The 21665-nt window shown below is 44.1% G+C and overlaps 1 protein-coding gene across 1 annotated transcript in view; it reads right to left on the minus strand.

Moving 5' to 3' along the window:
• Positions 1 to 11997, minus strand: part of PFKP (phosphofructokinase, platelet) — a 395018-nt gene extending 383021 nt beyond the window's left edge. The window contains exon 1 of the mRNA XM_061587942.1: positions 11992 to 11997. The gene's annotated coding sequence lies outside the window, so the exon portion shown is untranslated. The remainder of the gene's footprint in view (positions 1 to 11991) is intronic.
• Between the last annotated feature and the right edge of the window lie 9668 nt (positions 11998 to 21665).

The following is a 21665-nucleotide window of genomic DNA, read 5'->3' on the forward strand; positions in this document are numbered from 1 at the left end:
ATGATTAAACCCGTTAGAAATCTAGGGAACTCATGCCCACCCTCAGCTTGATACATATAGGTATGTGTTAGGGATGGGTTCGCTGCATGGTGCCAATCCGCATGCAGTTCGATAGTCTGTTGTTTCTTTACCAGTCTGTCCTTTTTTGTTTCTGCTTTCTCGGTCGCTTGCTGATTCGATCTGCTGCGTGTGTTTTGGGGTGATTCGATCCACAGATTTCCCCCCCCCCCCATAGACACTTATGTAAATGACAGCATTCCACTTTGTTTTTTGACAGCGGAAAAAACAATGCGTCATTTTTAGGTTTTTTAGGGGAATGAGTTTTAGGGGAATGATTGATTGCTCATGGCTGCTGCTTTACGATCTGGTTTAAGCAATGAATTCCCAGTTTATTTAAATCATTTTAAAATGCCAATGATTGAACATCAACAAGGGTCTAATGAGGGGCAGCACTAGAACGTTAAAAAACAGTCTGAGAGAGTGTGGGAGAGGCACAGGCAGGCAGACGGTGGCGGTGCCCCACTGCACTGCACAGACAGTATCTGTCACTGTCAGTCACACAGTGACACACATACATACATTTAGCACAGAGAGAACGAGAATGAGAGACAGCACTTGGTTAGCTCAGGACAGCAGCAACAAAAGAGGGGCAGGGTGAGGCAGGTAGCGTGGGTCAGTCTCAAAATAGGGGGAGGAGTTCAGAAAAAATTCTTACAAATTGCAGCTGCGGCAAAAAAAATCTGTGCCAATTACAGCTGTGGCCGGCCACAAGAGATCGTTGCAACTCTGAAGGGATAGCGAACTAGTGAATTCAGTCGGGATTCGGTACCAGGTTCAGTTTTGTCAGATATTCTCCCCTATCCCTATTGTGTGTGCACGCACACAAGCATGCACAACCGTACATTTTTGGAATAGAAAAAAGAAGTTTGGGGTCAGCAAGAAAGCAACTCAGCCCATTTGATTTTGTCTTGCTTTCTGGGGCAGTGGAGAACACATCTTTGCCCTCTTCCATGTGACGGCCATTCTGTCGGAGGCAAGTTTGCCTCTCTGAATACCACATGCTGAGGAATCACAGGTGGGGAATGTGCTGTTGTGCTCAAGCTCTCCTTGTGGCTTCCCATGGGCATCTGGTTGGCTGGTGAGAGAACAGAGCCCTGGGCCCTTGACTTGATCCAGCAGGAATTTTACATTCTTGACATGCCTGGCCAGCAGAACAAAATTTGAAAATAACTGAACCTGCAGCATCAAATATAAAGCATCCTCAGTCACTGCAGAAAAATATATATCCCTTATGATTTACACCACTTAGGAATCTGACCTCCAATTTTCACTCTCGGAACTCTAGTAAATGTTATTAGCGCATTTTAAAATCTAGTCAGTTATGATACATACTCTTCCAATGGGAGCAGTAAATAACAGTCTTAAGAATGCAAGAACTGAGTGTTATTTATGCCTGCCAAGTTTACCAATTAATTTTGCATTTAGTATAAATATCAGAAAAATATTTAGTAGCATGGCTAAGTAAGCTACAAGGAGTGATTTATGAACCCTGGAAGTCTTTATAAAAATCTATACAGTTTTTTGTTTATTTTATTAATAATGAAGTGACAAATAATTATTTTAATTTGGCATTCATCTTATCTTATTAATTGCCTCCCAAAGTGATGTTTAAGTAGAAAGCAAACTGCAAATCAGACAGTTTGTCTGAAGCCATAAATTCTACATTGTTTGGCACGTGGGGGAGGGGGGAGTACATCAAGACACGAACTAAGAATCTTTCTGCATGATCAGACAAAACCATCTCCAGTGGCATTTTATCATTTAAGTGATTCTGTTTCAAGGAGCCGTAATGATGAGATAGTAGCAACAGTGAGATATCTAAACTGTATGTAATGGATTGGTGCACAGTCATCCTTAATGCAAGGACTTGTTCTGTACTTCTGCAGAGGGCAGGAGTAGAACCCAAGGCTGGAACTTGCAGGGAAGCAGCTTTCAGTTAAGCATTCCTAATGGTAAAAGCTGTTTGACGATGGAACAACAGGCTGCTTTTGAAGTTGGAGGGCTCTCCTCCACGAGAGACATTTAAGCAGCCATCCGTCAGGCATGCTGTAGTTGCAGTCTACATTGCAGAGCCTTCATTGAGGAGGGGGGTGGACTAGGTGACCTCTAAAGTCCTTTCCAAATCTGTGATACTGTTGCTATTTTGCTGTTTGACCCTCCCTCTTTGTTTTAACAACATATGGCCATATGTGAGATCTAGCACAGGGGAAGAAACATTCAAATATTTCAGAGGCTGAAGAAGCTTGAATGACTTACAAAATGTTTGGGGATGGCACCTGTGTTGTGGAATGCCCTCCTTGCTGAAATATGAGAGGCCCCATCTGTATTTTCATTCTACCAGCTCTTGAAGACATACCTGTTTAAATAAGCATTCCCCTGAACTTGGACCTTCTGATCTAATTACTTTAAGCTGTCCTTTTAACTGTTTCAACTGTCATGCTTTTAATGGACTTGTTTTGTTGTATATTTTAATTGGGAATGTTTTTAATATTTTGATGGCATTGCTTCTCTTGTATATTTTAATTATGTGTCGATGTTGTATAATTGATTTTGTACTTGAAATCGCTTAGAAGCCATTTTGGCATGTGCATTTTGGCATTCATATAAATAAATAAATAATAATAATAATAACAGCAGCTGAGCAGACATACTTATTTCTGTCAGTTTTGTAAAATATTGCCATATGGGTACTCTGGTGCTGAAATGTCAAAGCTGAGGACCTACCATCATATGCACGTGCTCTTAAGCAAGTTGACCATTGTTGCACACAGAGATTGAGGCAAACAGTTCATTGAACAAAGCTACAATAGAAACTTAACACTGCGATTCTACACTTACACATGTATTTGAAAGTAAGTCCTGTTGAACTCATTGAGGCTTACTTCTGAGTAAACCTACAGAGGATAACGCGGGATGTATTTTCCATTCTATCCAAGGCTGATAACAAACAAATGCAAATTGGAAAGCTAGCCATTTTTTCATCCAATGACAAACATGATAATTGTTCTAAAGCGGAAAAAAAAGAAAAGAAAAAGTAAAAGAAAAAAAGAAAAAAATGTTTTATTAAGAATGAATTATAAGAGTTCCTGCACACACTCCTGGTTCCAAGCTTCCTAATCAAGCTCTAAGGTGCATCTTGTCATTGCCTGGACCAGATTCCTTGAATTGCAACCATGAGTCTGATTGCTCCTTATCTGAATGTTTAAAGACAAATAGCAATCGGGATTAATGCCCCCCCCACATGCTAATGTCATGATTCCCAAAGTCTGAGGAAGACCTTTTGAATGCGAAGCAAGTAGCCTTACACCAAGTCAGCCCGTTGATCCATCTCTCTCAGAGATGGGGAACCAGTGACCTTGCCCATTTTTGTCGCTGGACAACAACTCCCAACATCTCTGACCATTGGCCATCCTGGCTGGGACTGATAAAAGCTGTAGTCCGACTGGAGGGTACCAGGCTGGGGAAGGATGGTCTGCGTGAAATCCGTGTGCTCCTTTTGAGCTACACCTGTTTCCCTTGCCCAACTTGTACGAAGTGGAGAACAAGGGCCAAAGTGTGCATGATGTTAAAACAAGTCATGGTAAGCCATGTGAACGTTTTATGACTGTAAACAGCACCATGTGATCAGGATTTCAGAGTGGGAAAATGCAATTAGCATCTTGGGTGTGGGGAGGGGGTAATCACTGGAACAAAGGCATGGAAGTAAATAGGGAGCCTCCCATCTTTGTCTGGACCCAAGTGAGCCCCAGAACTCTCTATTTTGCAAAAGCTGGGTAAGAGAAATGGGAAAAGCAAACTTATTTAACACAATAACTTTATTTTACAAAGAAACCTGCACCAGATTTGTTTCCCCAGATAAACAGGCATTACTGACAGGAAACCTGGAAGCATTTCTTCCTTTGAAAAGATCTACAGGTGTTATAGACAGTCCCTACAGTTGCAAATAAAGATTAAGCATTTGGGGGCAGAGGAAGACATGGAGGATTTATTACTGACTGCGAAATGAAATTGTTTGCTGGGCTTCCTTTGGGGGGGAGAAAGTTTCCCATAGACAAACAAAAAGGCCCATGCATAATCTGATTAATCTTGTAGTACTGCTGAATAGCAAAGATAGTGATAAAAGCAATCTGCATCTTCCTGCACTTGGTAATGTCCTCTAGCTGCAAATAACTGAGATGCTTGCATTTCTCTTCCAGGCCAAATCTGGAGGTTGGGTTGTGCCTTGTTATCACCCCCACTCCCACTTACCAAACAAGAAAACTGCAGTTCTGCTTTCCTTCTCACCTGTCAACTAATCCAAATATAATTACTTCTCCCCCTTTTTTATTCTCTCATGTGTCGGATGGCTATCCCATACCCCCTAGCAGTGACAAAAAGCACAGAGCCTCTGAATTCAGTAAAAACATTGGGTTGTTGTATTCAATTAAGCCCTACTCAGAGCAGACACACTGAAATGAATGAGCCTAAGTTAGTCATGCCTATTAATTTCAATGGATCTACCCTGAGTAAGACTAGCATTGAATAAGGGAGAAATGATAGCACTCTTCAAGCACTTGAAAGGTTGCCACACAGAGGAGGGCCATGATCTCTTCTCGATTGTCACAGAATTCAAGACATGGAATAATATGCTCAATTTATAAGAAGCCAGATTTTGGCTAAGCATCAAGAAAAACTTCCTAACTGTTAGAGCGGTACGGCAATGGAACCAATGACCTAGGGTGGTGGTGGGCTCTCTAACACTGGAGGCATTAAAGAGCAGCTGGACAGCCACCTGTTGGGTCTGGTTCAAGATGGATACCTGCATTGAGCAGTGTCAGGCCCAGGATGTGACTCAGGAACCAGACCAACGGCTGTAGTTAATTCGTGTTTTATTAGGGTAATGTCCAAACAAAGACTGCGTTTTCTCATGAAGCAATACAGGGATACAGGTCCTGCGGCATTGGGAGAAAGTTGACAGAGCAAGGGACTTCTTCCCGCCTGTTCTTTAAGAAGGGGCCAAACGGGCGCGCAATCTTTCGCTCCTCCTTAACTGCCCCTCAGGTACTGCCCGCCTTCCCCCCCTTCTCTCCTGTCTTTTCAGCTGTCTGCGTGTGCACGGTGAGGGGGGAAGCATCACCCCCTCCTCTTCTGAAGTTTCCGATTCCAGGATGGGGGATAGGGGAGGGGCTGATGGTAAACTGCCTCCCCGCTTTTCGGCTGTGAGCAGCCCTCCCTCTTCCCCCTCTTGCTCTGAGCCTGAAAGAGGGGGAGGCGTGAGAATGTCCAGGGAGGGCTCAGGCTCCCCGTTGCTAAGCGACCTTATCACTGGCAGTTCCTCTGTTTCGTCTTCGCTCCAAAGGGGGGAAGTTCCTCCCCCTTCCCTCTGCCATCCATCCGAATACTCTTCTCCCAACTCTCCGGGATCCAGCTCCCCAGGATTGGGACCCCAGCTCTGCCTTCCGACACCATCCCCCCACCCAGGCTGTGCCCCCCTCCCCTTGTATGGCTTGGGACGGTGGGGAAAACGTTGATGGAAAAGTTTTACCAATTCTGGAGCATGCACATCAGTTGCATCTTCCCATGATCTGTCAGCCACCCCATAGCCTTTCCAGTGAATCAAGTACTGCAGCTTGTGGCGTCTGATCCTGGAATCTAAGATCTCCTCAACTTGAAACTCAAGCTGCTCATTTACCAGGAGTGGAGCTCCGGGAGGTTCCTCCGGCCGTAACTCACTGGGAGGGGCGGCTTTCGTTAAGAGGGATCGATGGAACACAGGATGTATTTTAAACGTGTCAGGCAGCTTCAGTCGGTATGCCACGGGATTGATTTGAGTTTCTATTTCGAAAGGACCCACCCTCTTGTCTTGTAATTTTCTACATTTGCCCGGCATCTGGAGGAAGCGGGTGGACAGCCATACCTGGTCTCCCGGTTGAAGGGGGGGGCCCTCCTTCCTGTGCAGGTCAGCAACTCGCTTGTACTCCGTTTTGGCTTCGTTTAACTGCTGTTTCAGTGTCTGTTGCGCCGCTTGCAATTCCTTAAGGAAGTTCTCAGCTGCCGGTACCAGCATTCCTTCTGAGCTGCTTGGAAAGACTTTAGGATGGAATCCATAATTAGCGAAGAACGGGGTTTGTTGAGTGCTGGAGTGCAGAGAATTGTTGTAGGCGAACTCTGCAAAATGCAAATATGATACCCAGTCAGTCTGTTGATAGGACACATAACTTCGTAAATATCTTTCCAAAACGGCGTTCAAGCGTTCCGTCTGCTCATCTGTCTAGGGGTGATGGGCGGAGGAGAGTTTTAATTCCGTCTGCAACTGTTTCCACATTGCTCTCCAAAATTTGGCTGTGAACTGAGTTCCTCGGTCTGAGACTATGCTGTTTGGCAATCCATGCAGCCAGTAGACTTCTTTTATGAATAACTTGGCCGTTTCTTTAGCCTCTAAGGCCCCTGCACAAGGAAGAAAGTGTGCCATTTTGGTAAGTATATCCACCACTACTAAGATGGCTGTCATTCCTTGGGACTTGGGTAGATCAGTTATAAAATCCATGGAGAGGTCCTTCCAGGGTTCGTGTGGGACAGGCAACGGTTGTAACAGTCCTGCTGGTGTCCCTGTTTGTGTTTTTGTCCGCAGACAGACAGAGCAGGACTTTACATAACTCTCAATATCCCGACACATTTTAGGCCACCAGAAGTCCTTGGCCACGTTCTGAATGGTCTTGTAAATCCCAAAGTGTCCTGCTGTGATGGAATCATGACACTGGCGTAGGATTCTGAGCCTTAATTCCCCTTCTGGCACATATCTGGCGGTTTTGAACCATAACAGTCCATTTCTCCAGTGAAAGGTTACTTCTGAGTCTTGACCTTGTCCCGTCTCTTGCTGATATTTTAGCATGTCTGCATCTTCTTGTTGTGCCTTTTTGAGTTCCTCTTCCCATGAAGGCTGGCATACTCCCAACGTTAATTTCTCTGGCGGGATTACGTACTGAGGCTGGTCCTCGGATTCACTTTCTTTGTATTGTGGCTGTCTGGATAAGGCATCCGCTCTCTGGTTTTTGGCTTGGGCATGGTAAGTAATCTGGAAGTTAAACCTAGTGAAGAACTGGGACCATCTTATCTGTCTCTGGTTCAGCTTTCTGGCTGTTTGGAGGCTTTCAAGATTCTTGTGGTCGGAGCGCACTTCAATTCGATGAGAGGTCCCCTCTAGGTATTGTCTCCAGTTTTCAAAAGAGTCCTTGATGGCCAGCAGCTCCTTCTCCCAAACTGTGTAGTTCTTCTCTGCAGGCTTTAACTTCCGAGAGAAGTACGCACAGGGGTGCAGCTCCTTCCCTTCTTGGTCTAATTGTAGCAGGACCCCCCCGATGGCAAAATCTGAAGCATCTGCTTCCACTACGAAAGGGCGGCTCGGATCAGCAAAGCGCAGAATGGGCTCAGTAGCAAACCTTCTCTTCAGCTCCTCAAAGGCCTCGGTGGCGTTCTCTGTCCATTGAAACTTCTTCTTCCCCCTTAAACAGTCAGTCAGAGGAGCTGTTAATTTGGAAAACCCTGGAATGAACTTTCTGTAATAATTGGCAAACCCCAAAAACCGTTGTACATCCTTTTTGGTGACAGGTTGGCCCCAGTCCAATATACAGCTTACTTTCCCTGGGTCCATCTCCACGCCTTCCGCTGAGATTCAATATCCAAGGAAGTCTAGAGACTTGAGGTCAAATCCACATTTCTCTAATTTAGCATACAGGTGATTTTCTCTCAGTCTCTTCAACACCGTCTTCACATGCTGGTCGTGGTCTTCCTGGTTCTTTGAGAACACCAGGATATCATCTAAGTAACAGATTACATACGTGTCCAACAAGTCTCTAAACACGTCGTTCATGAATTTTTGAAAAATTCCTGGACTTCCACAAAGCCTGAACGGCATGACCAGGTATTCATACTGTCCGTAAGCGGTCAAGAATCCTGTTTTCCATTCATCTCCCTCCTTCATTCTGATCAGATTGTACGCTCCTCTCAAATCCAACTTCGTGAAGATTTTTGCAGAGCGCAGTCGGTCCAGCAACTCTGAGATCAGGGGCAGCGGGTAGCTGTTGGGGATGGTGATCTGGTTCAATGCGCGATAGTCGTTACAGGGTCTGAGTCCCCCCCCTTCTTTTTCACAAACAATAGTGGCGCTCCAGCAGGGGATTGTGAGGGGCGTATGAATCCTCGCCTCAGGTTTTTATCCAGGAATTCCTTCAGGGCCTCCCTCTCATTCTCTGTGAGAGAGTAGATTCTCCCTGATGGGATGCTGGCTCCTGGCACTAGATCAATCGCACAGTCGTAAGGGCGGTGGGGGGGGTAAAGTCTCTGCCTCTTTTTCATCAAACACATCTTTGAATTCTTCATACTTTGGCGGCAGGGTCACTTGCTCGATCTCTTGCACTGCCCCCGCTAAGGTTTTCTTGATTCCTTCAGGTTGACAGTTCTCCTGGCAATACTGTGAGGTGAACCACACCACCGCCTCCTTCCAACTTATTTTGGTTTCATGCTTTGCTAGCCAGGGCATTCCCAGAATCACCTCAAAGTTCGAGAGATCTGACACGTATAGCGAAATGAACTCTTCGTGCCTAGGGATTTGAAGTTTCACTTCCTCCGTGGCTTGTATCACCCCTCCTGACTTCAGGGGTCTCCCATCGATATCCACAGCTAGGGGAGCGTCCAGTTTCCACCGGGAAATTCCATGACGCTTGACTAACTTTGCATCAATAAAATTTGTGGAGGCTCCACTGTCAATTAAGGCAGTGGAATTAAACACCACTCCTCTGGAAGTTGTAATCCGAATAGGCAAGACCAACACCCCCTTTGAGGGAGGTTGGATCGTTGGGGGGCCTTTATACAATGCTGCCCGCAGTCCACCGGCCTGCACGTGGACTGGGTGTTCTAGTTTCCCGACGGCTCGGCTTTCACCCCTTTCAGTCCACAGTCTCTGGCCACATGGCCCGGCTTTGAACAATAAAAGCATAAACGTTCCCGGCGTCGTCTTTCCTTTTCTTCTTCCGACAGTCTTGGCCTAGCCCCTCCCTGTCCCTCAGTTGCATTACCTGCCATCCCTGCAGTGGGAAGGGTCTTGTTGTGGGATGCCGAGGCTGAGTATCTCGGGACCACCTGCTTCCTTTCCAGGCGCCTTCCTTCCATCCGGTGATCTATCTGTAGGCATAGCCGGATGAGCCCTGGTAGGTCAGCAGGGGGGGGGAGGTCCTGGCCAACTCATCCAGGATTTCAGCATTTAATCCACTCTGGTACATAAACATCAGGGCGGCGTCATTGTAACCAGTTTCCTGGGACAGAATTTCCAAGTTGCGCCCATATGTGTGGGGACGAAGATTCACAGTGACTACGGATCATCGGGCCTTGTTATGGTTGCAGACTATGAAAAACCATAACACTATGCTGCAGAGGTGGTCCTGGGACAGAATTTTAAAATAAAAATAAAAGCGTTAGTGTACTCGGAAACAGTCCCTTTAGCTTGCTTCAGAGCGCCTAGTTGCCGCGCTACTGTTTCAGCCCTTTGCGGGTCTTGAAACATCTCGGTCATCTCCTGTATAAATCCTCTGTACCTTCCTAAGACAGTATCCTTTCTCACGAGATACGGAGTCACCCATTTTGCAGCTTCTCCCTCCAGGAGGCTAATCACGAAAGCTACTTTAGCCCCATCGTCTGGAAATTCCGTGTGCCTGACATCCAGATATAACTCACATTGAGCCACGAAGGTTGCCAACTGATCACTTTGTCCCGCGTATTTTGGGGGCAATCCAATGGGAACCTTTACTACGGCAGCTGGAGGGGCTGTTCGCATCTGGTCTATCGTGGCCTTCAAGGTTTGATTATCCGTCTTCAGCGCCTTGACTGCTGCTAGCAGGGCTTGAACATCCGTCTGCAAATCAGCTACCTTAGTCCTCAGGAGTTCCACTTCTTCCGTTTCAGAAGTGGGGTTCGTCCCCCCCGCTGCTCCCTTTGACATCTTGTCCCAGTCAAGTGAAGAGAGCGTTGAGGGTGATTTAGGTGGCTCTGTCAAGCTGTCAGGCCCAGGATGTGACTCAGGAACCAGACCAACGGCTGTAGTTAATTCGTGTTTTATTAGGATAATGTCCAAACAAAGACTGCGTTTTCTCATGAAGCAATACAGGGATACAGGTCCTGCGGCATTGGGAGAAAGTTGACAGAGCAAGGGACTTCTTCCCGCCTGTTCTTTAAGAAGGGGCCAAACGGGCGCGCAATCTTTCGCTCCTCCTTAACTCCCCCTCAGGTACTGCCCGCCTTCCCCCCCTTCTCTCCTGTCTTTTCAGCTGTCTGCGTGTGCGTGGTGAGGGGGGAAGCATCACCCCCTCCTCTTTTGAAGTTTCCGATTCCAGGATGGGGGATAGGGGAGGGGCTGATGGTAAACTGCCTCCCCGCTTTTTGGCTGTGAGCAGCCCTCACTCTTCCCCCTCTTGCTCTGAGCCTGAAAGAGGGGGAGGCATGAGAATGTCCAGGGAGGGCTCAGGCTCCCCGTTGCTAAGCGACCTTATCACTGGCAGTTCCTCTGTTTCGTCTTCGCTCCAAAGGGGGGAAGTTCCTCCCCCTTCCCTCTGCCATCCATCCGAATACTCTTCTCCCAACTCTCCGGGATCCAGCTCCCCGGGATTGGGACCCCAGCTCTGCCTTCCGACAAGCAGAGGGTTGCACTTGATGAGCCCTTCCAAATCTACTATTCCGTGATTCTATGAATACCAACCATTGTAGCCATCTCTTTTTAAAAAGTTTCATTTATAGGTGGTGTTATCATACTCTAGAAAGGATCCAATATTTATCTTCTTAGGGATAGAGCTACATCTTATAAGAAATACAGAAACCCTGTTCTGGAATCCAGGAGCCCTACTCGGGGTTGCAGCAAAGTCAGGGTGCTGGATTGCTTTTGCCAGTGGGTCTGCATAGCCCTGACCTCACTTCCGTCCCATCCCCATCCAGCAATGTTGGTGGTGAGAGGACAGCGGACACTTTCTGCTGACTTTTTCTTTCTCCGTGGGTAATGGGGGGGGGGAACCTAACTGAAAGTTTCCCTTATGAATTCTGAGAGGGAAAGGCGAGTATTTTGTAGGGTTAGTGCACTGCATATTTAAACTACAGGAATAGTTGGGGGGAGGTATTTAAACATATTTCCTGAGAGTGACTGGGAGTAGAATGCGCACTCTGAACCAGCTGGGGTGTCCCTGTCTCCTAAGGGGTTTCAGCTCAAGAGGAGCCTGGGATGCCAGAGCCTCTCCAACCTGAAGAGATTGCATTACCATCTACAGACTCTTGAGGATTTCAGCCTCCTCCATCCCACTGGAGTCCTAAAACAGACTGGGCTTTAAGTCTAGAGCAGCCTTTCCCAACCAGTGTGCCTCCAGATGTTGTTGGACCACAACTCCCATCAGCCTCAGCCATTGGCAATGCAGGCTGAGGCTGATGGGAGTTGTGGTCCAACAATATCTGGAGGCACACTGGTTGGGAAAGGCTGGTCTAGAGGCTCGGCTCATCAAGGGTGTGGTTAGCTGCTCAAAGGAAGCTGCAGTCCTACTTTGCTGGTTGTTGGAGCAGCTTTCAGTCCTGCCTTGCCTGACGTAGGTGTGACTTGGAGCTAGCCCTTCTGCAATCTACCTTGCTCATTTGCCTTTTGGATGCTGACATTTTTCTGGATTTGCCTTCTGCTTTGTCTGACCTTGCCTTTTGGAGCTTGAACTTTGCTTGACCTGACTTTGCTTTATGGCTGTGGAATTGGTGCTAGTGATGTGCGTCCTGGCGTCCTTGGGCTCTGTCCCTCACTTGAGCTAGAATTCCATCCCCCAGATGAAATCACTGCCTGGGACAGAACAATTTGGCAACGTGGTGTCTGTGGCAAGCAATGGATGCAGGTTGTTGCCCCAAATGGGCATGTGACTTAGTAGTGTTGTAAACCATCTTGAGCATCGTTTAAATATACAAAGGTGGCATACAAATAAATGATTTTTAGAATTCCACAGAATTCCATGGAATTTAAATTGTAAGTGTTCTTCACAGACACACCAGAGACCATCTGAATGAAGCTCACAGACCACTCACGGTCCACAGATCACAGTTTGGGAACCCCTGCTCTACAATATTCTTCTCAAATTTTCCCATTTGGATTTTTACAGCAGAATATGAACAGCAGGGTTGTTAAAAAAAAAAGAAGCTCAGCGGCGTCCAACTTTTTTTATATATATATATTGTCAAAATTGTGGCAAATGTTTTCACATTTTAGCCATGCAAAAAAATAAATAAACTGTGTTTTGAGGGTAGACAAATACACAATGTTTTGAATTATTTATTGATAAAATTAGTGAGAAATCTGACCTTTGCACTAATTAGTGCAGGGAAATCAGACATAAGATCAGTTAGAATACATTGGAACTCTGCCTCCAAATTTTTGTCCAATCTCTGCAACTGTGTTTTGATTTCATCATTTATCTCACAAGAAAAAGTTGATTCACAGAGCCACACTGAACCAAAAATTGAAGTGTTTTGGAATAACTGTATTTAAAACTGCAAACCCGCTTTGATTTAAAATATGAGTCCACATTGTAATAATTGAATCATCTTTCAAATGTTGAGAACTTTCAAGTAAAATCATATGTGTCTCAAAAAGACACCTTTCCAAAGAAGCCTCACAAGCTATTGAGACAGTTGAGAGTTGTATGTCAAAATGAAATGGATCTTTCATGAATTCAATAACAATTCTGTACTTTTCAAAGTCAGAAAAGTGTATAGAACACAAAGAAGAATATGTGATTGTTAAGGGAAGAGGGTGGGTGGTACATGTATAAAGCAATTTTATTTAAAAATATAGTTTAAAAAATAAGTGGTAGAAGTAAAGCACCAATTTGCCACAGGTCAGTTGCCATTTCGCCTCATGCGGCAAGGAGTGACTGTGTCGGACACCAAGGCTCTAGCTAGACAATTGTGAGGTACAACATTTATCCTTTAGAGCAGAACAATGGATCAGTTGAAAGGGGCTCTGCCAAATCAATGATTCTCTCATTTCTCAAATCTGAAATATGCATTTATAATTAAAATGGGGTTTCATTTCCTAATTCCTGTAGCATTACCTGCTGAGTTAAAATGGAGGCCACAAAAGAAATCTCAGAGCATGTGAAAGAGACTGAGTTTTGCCAAGGGGGAGCACTGGCAGAAGACTGCAGCCTGTTTTATATGAACTGCATACAGTTTCTCTTTTAGTAAATGTAGTAATAAAGGTTCATTGATTAAAAGAAATTGGCTCTATTGTTCATAATAGCATCTCATTGATTGAAAGGCATTGCCTGTAATGGTTTCCCCCAAAGCAGCATCTGTTATGTATTAACCTTTCAGCCTTCAGAATCATGGGATATGAATTTCTTGCTCAAACTACTGGTCAGATGACCCATCCATGACATTTAATAAATTGCACCTCTTGCACATAGATTTAGGGTTTCATAAAAACAGGGAGAAAACACATTTGGAAAACAGCACATTTTTCACAATGTCTGATACAGCTGAATCCTTTATGTTAAAAAACAAAAATTGGCAAAGCCAGGGACGGCTGGCATTTTCATTAAACCTTCCGAGCAAAAAAATTCAGGGCAAAATTTCAGGTTAATAAAAGCATACCCCGTAATGGTAAAGCATAATGTAATGATTTGAGATGAGAGAAAATCAGCCATATTTGGGCCTCAAGAAGTAATGATGGCAAAAGTTTCAGGTTGTATATCTGCACATATTCCAGCATGGTCGTCATTCAGTCCATCATCACCAACCTGAAGTAAGTTTATCACTCGGCTACAAGTCATTCATGCTATAAAACAGCCTCTCTCAACCTGGTGCCTCCAGCTGATTTGGACAACAACTCTGAAATTCAGCCCCAGGCAATCATAGCTGTGCTGGCTGGGGCTGATGGGATTTGTAGTCCAAAGCATCTGGAGGGCATCAGATTCAGAAAGACTGTACTACTGCAGCATGAATGACTTGTGGCTGATTGATAACTCAGGTTGGAGAAGGCTCCTTTACTAACATCCACGTCAGAAATAATGTACCTGAAGCATGTGTGTGGGACCTTTGTCCAGGGGTGTAGTCATCCGGGGTCGTGGGAGGTCATAGACCCGGAACTTTTTTGGGAGCAGGGTCCCAGCCAGGTCCCTATGTGTGAGCCAATCAGCATGAAAAGGGAGTATGTTAGCCACTGAAAAAAGTGTTTGTCCTTTCATGCTGATTGTAGCAAATCAAAGTGAAAGAAGGCGAGTCAGCCACTGAGAAGACTCTTTTCAGTAGCTAACACCCAGCCTCCCTTTTCATTGGATCCTACAAACATCTTTTGTAGTGGAGTGTGGACTTGTGAGATGACAGGGAGAGGATGGAAAGGGGAAAGGGGGCTGTGAGGGGGTGTGGTGTGACTATCATGAAGGGATCCTGCACTTCTGAATTTGTCACTATGCTACTGCCTTTGTCTTTACAGATGTTGCTGAACTACAACTGCCATCAGCCCCAGCAAGCATGGCCAATGGCAGATACCATCTTATCAGGTGATCCATTCTGCACAACATAGGAAGCAGGCCATTAGGCGCCTCCCCTTAAATATTAGACAGGTGCCATCTCTGCTATCTTTTTACCTACTGAAAATCTTCCTCTTTCAACAAGCCTTTTAAGTAGAGACCTTATCCCAGTCTGCATTTGTGTTGGAATTGCTTTTAATATGCTTTTTTAAAAAACAACAACAGTATGTTTTTGACCCTTTTTAAAAGATGTTTTTATAGATTTTTTAAAAAATGTCATGTTTTTTTTGTAATGTATTTTAACGTCTGTTTTTAGGATGTTTTGATGCATTTTTAGAGCTTTTGTTTGCCATCCTGGGCTCCTGCTGGGAGGAAGGGCGGGATATATGTCAAATAATAAATTAATAAATAAATAAATTTCCTTTAGCTAAACTTACAAAAATGCCATAGAATGAGTCAGGCTATTGGCTCATATCACCCAATATTGTCTGTTCTGACTGGCAGCACATCTCCAGCATCTCAGGCAGAGGTATTTCTTATCACCTGTTGCCTGAACTTTTAACTGAAGTTGCCCAGAAAAGAAATTGGGACCTTCTGCATGCAAAACACATGCTCTGTCACTTAGCAATGGCTCCCCCTTCCACTTTAGTTACCACAATGAACAGAGAGCCAGTCTGGTATAGTGGTTACAGTGTCGGACTTGGACCTGGGAGACCAGGATTCGAATCCTCACTCAGCCACGAAGTTCATTGGGTGACATTGGGCCTATCACCAATTTGCAGCCTAACCTACCTCACAGGTTTGTTGTGAGCATAACATGAGGAAGGGGAGAACCGTGTATACCATCTTCAGCTCCTTGGAGGAAAAGTAGGATATAAACATAATAAATGAATAAATAAGAAATAACAACATAAGAGGAGCTCTGTTGCATCAGACCAAAAGCCTATTTAGTCCAGTATCTTCTTTTCCATAGTGACCATCAAGATGCCTATGGGAAACTCACAAGCAGGATTTGAGCACAATTGCACTCACCTGTTGAGGTTCACCTGTATGAGACAGTACACGGCCATCAGAACTAGTAATTATTGATAACCTTCCCCTCTGTTGATTTGTCTAATCCCCATTAAAGACATCTAACCTGGTGGCCATCCCCATATCTTGTGGCAGTGAATTCCATAGTTTAACAATGCACTGTGTGAAGAAGTACTTTCTGTTGTCTGTCCTGAATCTCCCAGGTAAAGCACTTGCATGCAAATGTGTATCCTAGTACCAAAAGCTGGTTATCCATGCAAGCAACATCCTATCCAATCCCCATTTCTGCAAAGCTTTCAAAGATCTGCAGGAGGGGGGGAAAAGCAACAGATGTGCACACACCTGGAGAAACCCCATTATTTATGGAATTCTATATTTTCTGTGATGAGTGTACAAGGAGCAATAAAAACTCTACTGATGGAGGGAGACTGCTAGATCACCTTTAGGCACACCACCAATTTCTCCGCCCCCCTTCCCAAGAGAGATGATGTTGTTATGGCCATATGTGATCACGTGGCCTTGTTGTTCCTGCTGCATGTGACTTGAATGAATATCTTCCTAGCACACAGGCCCCATGGGCTTCAGGTGATCAGAGGGATGGGGAAAGCAGAAATGACTGTAGTAATACACCCTTTCCTTTCGAATAAGCAAGACTCGGCTGCAAGAGAGCGCACGGTGTGGCTTATTTCCCCAAGACAAGTGTTTATTACCAAGGGAAAGTCCTGAGAGAATTCCAGGTTATGAAAGTTTGTCCCTGATTTATTAGTGCTTCCTCTCATAGTTGGCTCCTTTATTACACCTCTCTGCCCCAGTTCCCAGAGTGGGACGGCAGGCTCATAGCTTGGAGTACATGCTGAACATCCCTTGTCTGTATTGTTTTTGCCTGATTATTCTGAGACAGCCGTGTTACCTGGAAGGATTAATTGCATATTGCCACATTCCAGAGCCTTATGAGCCGCACTCCTCCAACATGGCCCCCGTTTCAGAATGATCTGGCAGTTTCTGTTTCAGTTTTCCTGCATCCGAAATGACTGAGATTGAATTTTTGTGAAGTATAGGAACTGCATTTGACAGCCGTGTTGTCTACTCTCCAGCATATTATCAAGAAACTGTTATCAATTAGGAAGGTGAAAGACAGCAGGGTACTTTAAAACACACATGCATGCGCGCACCTCCCCAACTCAGTTGCATACTATGAATGAGAAACCCTTGGAATTCCCGTCAGCTTCATCATCTAATTTCCATTATTCCTTCTTTAAATAAATAAATCTAACATGTGGGACAAAGCTTACCCTTCACATCCACTGTGCCCCTTCTCCATGCAGTGGTGGCTGCTGGGTCGATGTCAGTTGGGCAGCGGAATCTGCTCCAAGTTTTAGTACGGATTTTCAAGGAGCTGTGGGTCCTGAGGTGGATTACATAGATTTAAAAATACACAGCATACATAAAACCATCCAGAAATTTAGAAATACAAAAACATACAAAAAACCATACATAAACAGATCCATACAATCCTTAAAAACATCAGTATAATGGTATAAAGTAAAAATTTCACCAAATGCTTGCATAAAAAGATGGGTCTTCAGCAGTCATCTAAAAATGGGAAGAGAGAGGGCTGATCTTATCTCACAAGGTAGGGCATTCCATAGTATAGGGGCCACAACAGAGAAGGCTCAGTTGCGAGTATTTGCCAATCTGGCTTCAGATATTGCAGGCACTCGCAATAGGCCCTCTTTCCTGGCTCTCCTGTGATAGGCAGACTAATGAGAGGAAGGTGGGTGGACAGATACTTGGTTCCAAACCATTTAGGGCTTTAAAGGTCAAAACCAGCACCTTGAATTGTACTCAGAAGCAAATTGGGAGCCAATGTAGGTCTTTTTGCACAGGTGTAATATGCGCAAAGTGGCTCTTTCTAGTTAACATCCTGGCAGCTGCATTTTGAACCAACTGAAGCTTCTGAGTAGTCTTCCAAGGCAGCCCCACATAAAGCGCATTACAGTAATCCAAATGTGAGGTGATTAGGGCATGGGTGAGGGCGGTTAGATCTGACTAGCCAAGATAGAGCTGCAGCTGGTACAACAGGCAAAGCTGAGTTAAAGCCCCCCTGGCTACTTTCGCTACCTGATCTTCTAGTAGAAGGCTGGATCCAGGACTCCCAGACTGCAGACTTGCTCCTTCATAGGGAGTGCAACCCCATCCAGAGTAGACTAACAACCCCAATCCTTGTTAGCATTTCTACTCAATATCAACACCTCTGTCTTGTCTGGATTTATTTTCAGCTTGTTTACTTGGACAGCTCCTTGAAAGTTCAGACTAAAATCTGGAGTGGATTCCGCTGCCCCACTGACATGGAGCAAACAGCTGCCACTGCTGCCACATACCTTTTTCTGGAACTGCCACTGCTTTTTAATGACATTCCTCTCAATCAATCAAACAATCAATCAATCACACGTTCCCTTTGACCTATTTCAAACAATCACACACTTACCTTGACCCATTTGACCCCATAAACCCAAAAGACACTGCTATTTTTTCTGTCAAATGTTTCGGATTTTTAGTTGCTATTTATTTATTCTGAAATTGAAACACAGATTGGCGTAAGAGTCTTATGGCAATTTCAGACTCATCTGATTCTGTGCAGAAGACAGAAACGTGACTGAAAAAAAGGGAGACCTGCCAAGTCCAAAAGAGCTCAGATGCGGAAATAATACTAAAAACAGCTTGTCGTTTGTATTTTTAGATTGCATGTTGGGAAACAGATGGACAGCACTTGGGCGGTAATTTCAGCCTTGGTAATCTTGTGGGGGAAAATCAGTTTGTGCTGATAAACTGGTAAATGTTTGTATTTTAAGAGTTTTGGAAATGATTCATAGATCTTTCCAAGTTTATCTTTCCAATGTTACTTTGCTGAAAACAAGCCACAGTTGGGGAGGGGGGGATGACACAGCTACACCTATCTTGTAGTAGAAGGCAAAAAAATAAAAAAGGAATGGACAAGGCCTCATGTTTCTGGCCCTCTGGTGAAGTTTCCCAAATAGGTCATGCACCAATGCAAAGCCAATGCACAAACAACACATTGCCAATCATGCACTAGGCTGGAAACAAAGGAAGCTGCTATATACCAAGTCAGACCTTTGGTCCATCTAGTTTAATATCGCCAACACCAACTGGCAGTGGCTCACCAGGATTTCAAACAGGAGTCCTTTACAGGTCTGTCTGGAGAAGCTAGAGACTGAACCTGGGACCTTCTGCCTGCAAAGCATGTACTCTACCAATGAGCTACAGCTCTTCCCCTGCTCAGAGCATAAGACTGGGAAGAACAAATGATCGGCAAATTCTGAGATGGCACATGGTTGCAGGGATATTTAAGACTGCAGTGAGTGGTGTTGTTCTGAACAATGGTGTATTGTTTTTTGAGGAGGAGTTCTAAAAAAGACTGTCGGCTAAAATCAAATTCAATTGTGACATCAGGCCCCACTGAGAAAGTGATGAAGAGAAATCACACAGGAATACAAATCTTAAAGTACATATTTTTCTACCAACTGGAAGACACACATATGTACACTTAGGTTCTGCAGAACTCTATATTTTAAAGTGTGATATTAATCTCACTTCCTAGAGCTATAGTTTTCAGCCAAATCATTAGGCCTCATATGCAAGTAAGAAAGTAGGCATTTGATTAGGCAAATTGGTACATATGGTGGATATGTTTCAACATTACAGGCATATTCTCTAAATGCCAACTGCTAGTGCTCAACAAAAATGCGTCTGAAGCTTGTTTGTTGATCATATTTAGGGCTACAGCCTGCATCTGGTGAGCTACCAATGAAAAATTACCTGGCTGCTTAGTTACATTTGAAAAATGAAAGTCATGTTTCTAAGTTAGTTAGCTGCCTGCAGTCATTATAAAGAAAAAGAAAAAGAGCACTGCTATGCATTTTTATAGTCCTGATTGGTCCAAAACAATAAAGTATCCTGGACACTGTTGAATATGGCTATGAACACCTGTGGCTCCTCTTTCATACATTTATGCCGCCATCCTGCTATGCTATATTTCTGTTTCTTTCTTATTTCTCGTCTCTGCCCTTCATTCTTGCCACTTTTACACATTCAGAATTATGGTTGGGGAAGGAATTCTACTCAGTTTGCATTTATTTATTTATTTTATTTAGATCCCGCCCTTCCAGCAGAAGGCCAGGACGGCAAACAAAACACTTTAAACATCAGAAGAACATACTTTAAAATACATTAAAACAAAACATCTTTAAAAACATTTTTTAAAAAAGCTTTCAAGATTTTTTGTAAAAAAGGTTAAAAACATTGGGGGTTTTTTTAAAAAAAGTTTTAAAAATCAATTCCAACACAGACGCAGAGTGGGATAGGTCTCAACTTAAAAGGCTTGTTGAAAGAGGAAAGTCTTCAAAAGGCGCCGAAAAGATAGCAGAGATGGCGCCTGCCTAATATTCAAGGGGAGGGAATTCCACAGGGGAGGTGCTGCCACGCTAAAGGTCCGTTTCCTCTGTTGTGCAGAACGGACCTCCAGATAAGATGGTATCTGCAGGAGGCCCTCACCTGCAGAGCGCAGTGATCGGCTGGGTATATAAGGGGTAAGCCGGTCTTTCAGGTATCCTGGTCCCGAGCTGTATAGGGCTTTGTACACCAAAACGAGAACTTTGAACTTGGCCTGAACTTGAACTTGATCGATTTATAGCTGAATCTATTAAATCTGTACTTTCCAAAACAATATGAGGATTGAAACATAGCCATCCTTTGAAATTTGCACAACAGCTACATTGCTGCTGCCTACTTGGTTGGGGCTGGTCAGGGCCACATGGGTGTCTGGTGGGACCACCGCTGCCAGTTTAGCATTCCTGCTGGTACACCAGTATGGCCTCACTACCACCCTGCTCCTTCCCAGCCGTGTCCAGAAAAGCAGCAGTGATGGGTACAGTGATGGATGCTGGGAAGGCAGCACTGAGGCTCCCCCCCACCATATGCACCACTAATGCAATGTACCACACTCATCCCATATTGGCAGTTTTTAATGTTCCTTGTTGATACAGTTATGATCAAAATGCTAAGGTTGAAATTCCAAAATCACTGACTCTGCATGGTTAGTGCGGTAAAAGAGGTTGCTTCAGAGCAAGTGCATTCAGTATTATTAGCAGACAGTTCCATAATAGGCGGGTTTGATAGTGTGCAGCTGTTTACATATCCAGCAGCCATCTGTGTGTGTAATGACCCTGTGCTTAAGGAATTGGTTTCAATATTTTCTGTGGGACTAACCTCAATCTGACCATATAGAAGCAAATATCAAGCAGGGTTGGTCCAAGGCGCTTTGCTGCCTGAGGCAAAGGACAAGGTGGCACTCCGTCCCATTCTATGTACTGAACCTGACCAGACTGGCAGTTCACTCTTATTTATTTATTTAGACCATTTATATACTGCTTATATTTAAATAAAATGCTAAGAAGTGTACAACGTAAGTCAAAACATCTTAAAACAGCAGATACGAAAGAACCATAATTGATAAAATACAATTGACTGAACAAAACATCCTCTTTTAGTGTGAAGATATAGCATAAACATTACATATAAAATTAAGTACAAGAAATACAAGGGGAAAGATCATAACAAACATGGTAGACTAAACAAAATATTCCCTAGGCTCCCAGAAAAATAATAATAATAAAACAAGTAAAAAAAAAAGCTTATTTTTAACGTAGTAGATTAAACAAAATAAATCAGCTTATTTTTTAATCACAGTGTAATAAAAAGCAAAACAATTCAAACAGCCAGTCCCCTTTATAACAGAATTTCATCTAACTACACTTGAAAAAAAGTATCATTTAGTTTACTCAAACACACCCTTACAAGTTCAACACACTTGTGTTCAAACATATCAACATTCTAAACTAACACAATCAAGCTTACTGTTTTAGCACACCTCAAATCATACTCTATAAACATTCATATAATTCAACCACACATCCTAAAACAGCACACATATCCATACCATGACAACCACTCAAATCTACATACATACAAGCAAATAAT

The sequence above is a fragment of the Rhineura floridana genome, chromosome 10 (genome assembly GCF_030035675.1).
Source record: "Rhineura floridana isolate rRhiFlo1 chromosome 10, rRhiFlo1.hap2, whole genome shotgun sequence".
NCBI lineage: Eukaryota > Metazoa > Chordata > Lepidosauria > Squamata > Rhineuridae > Rhineura > Rhineura floridana.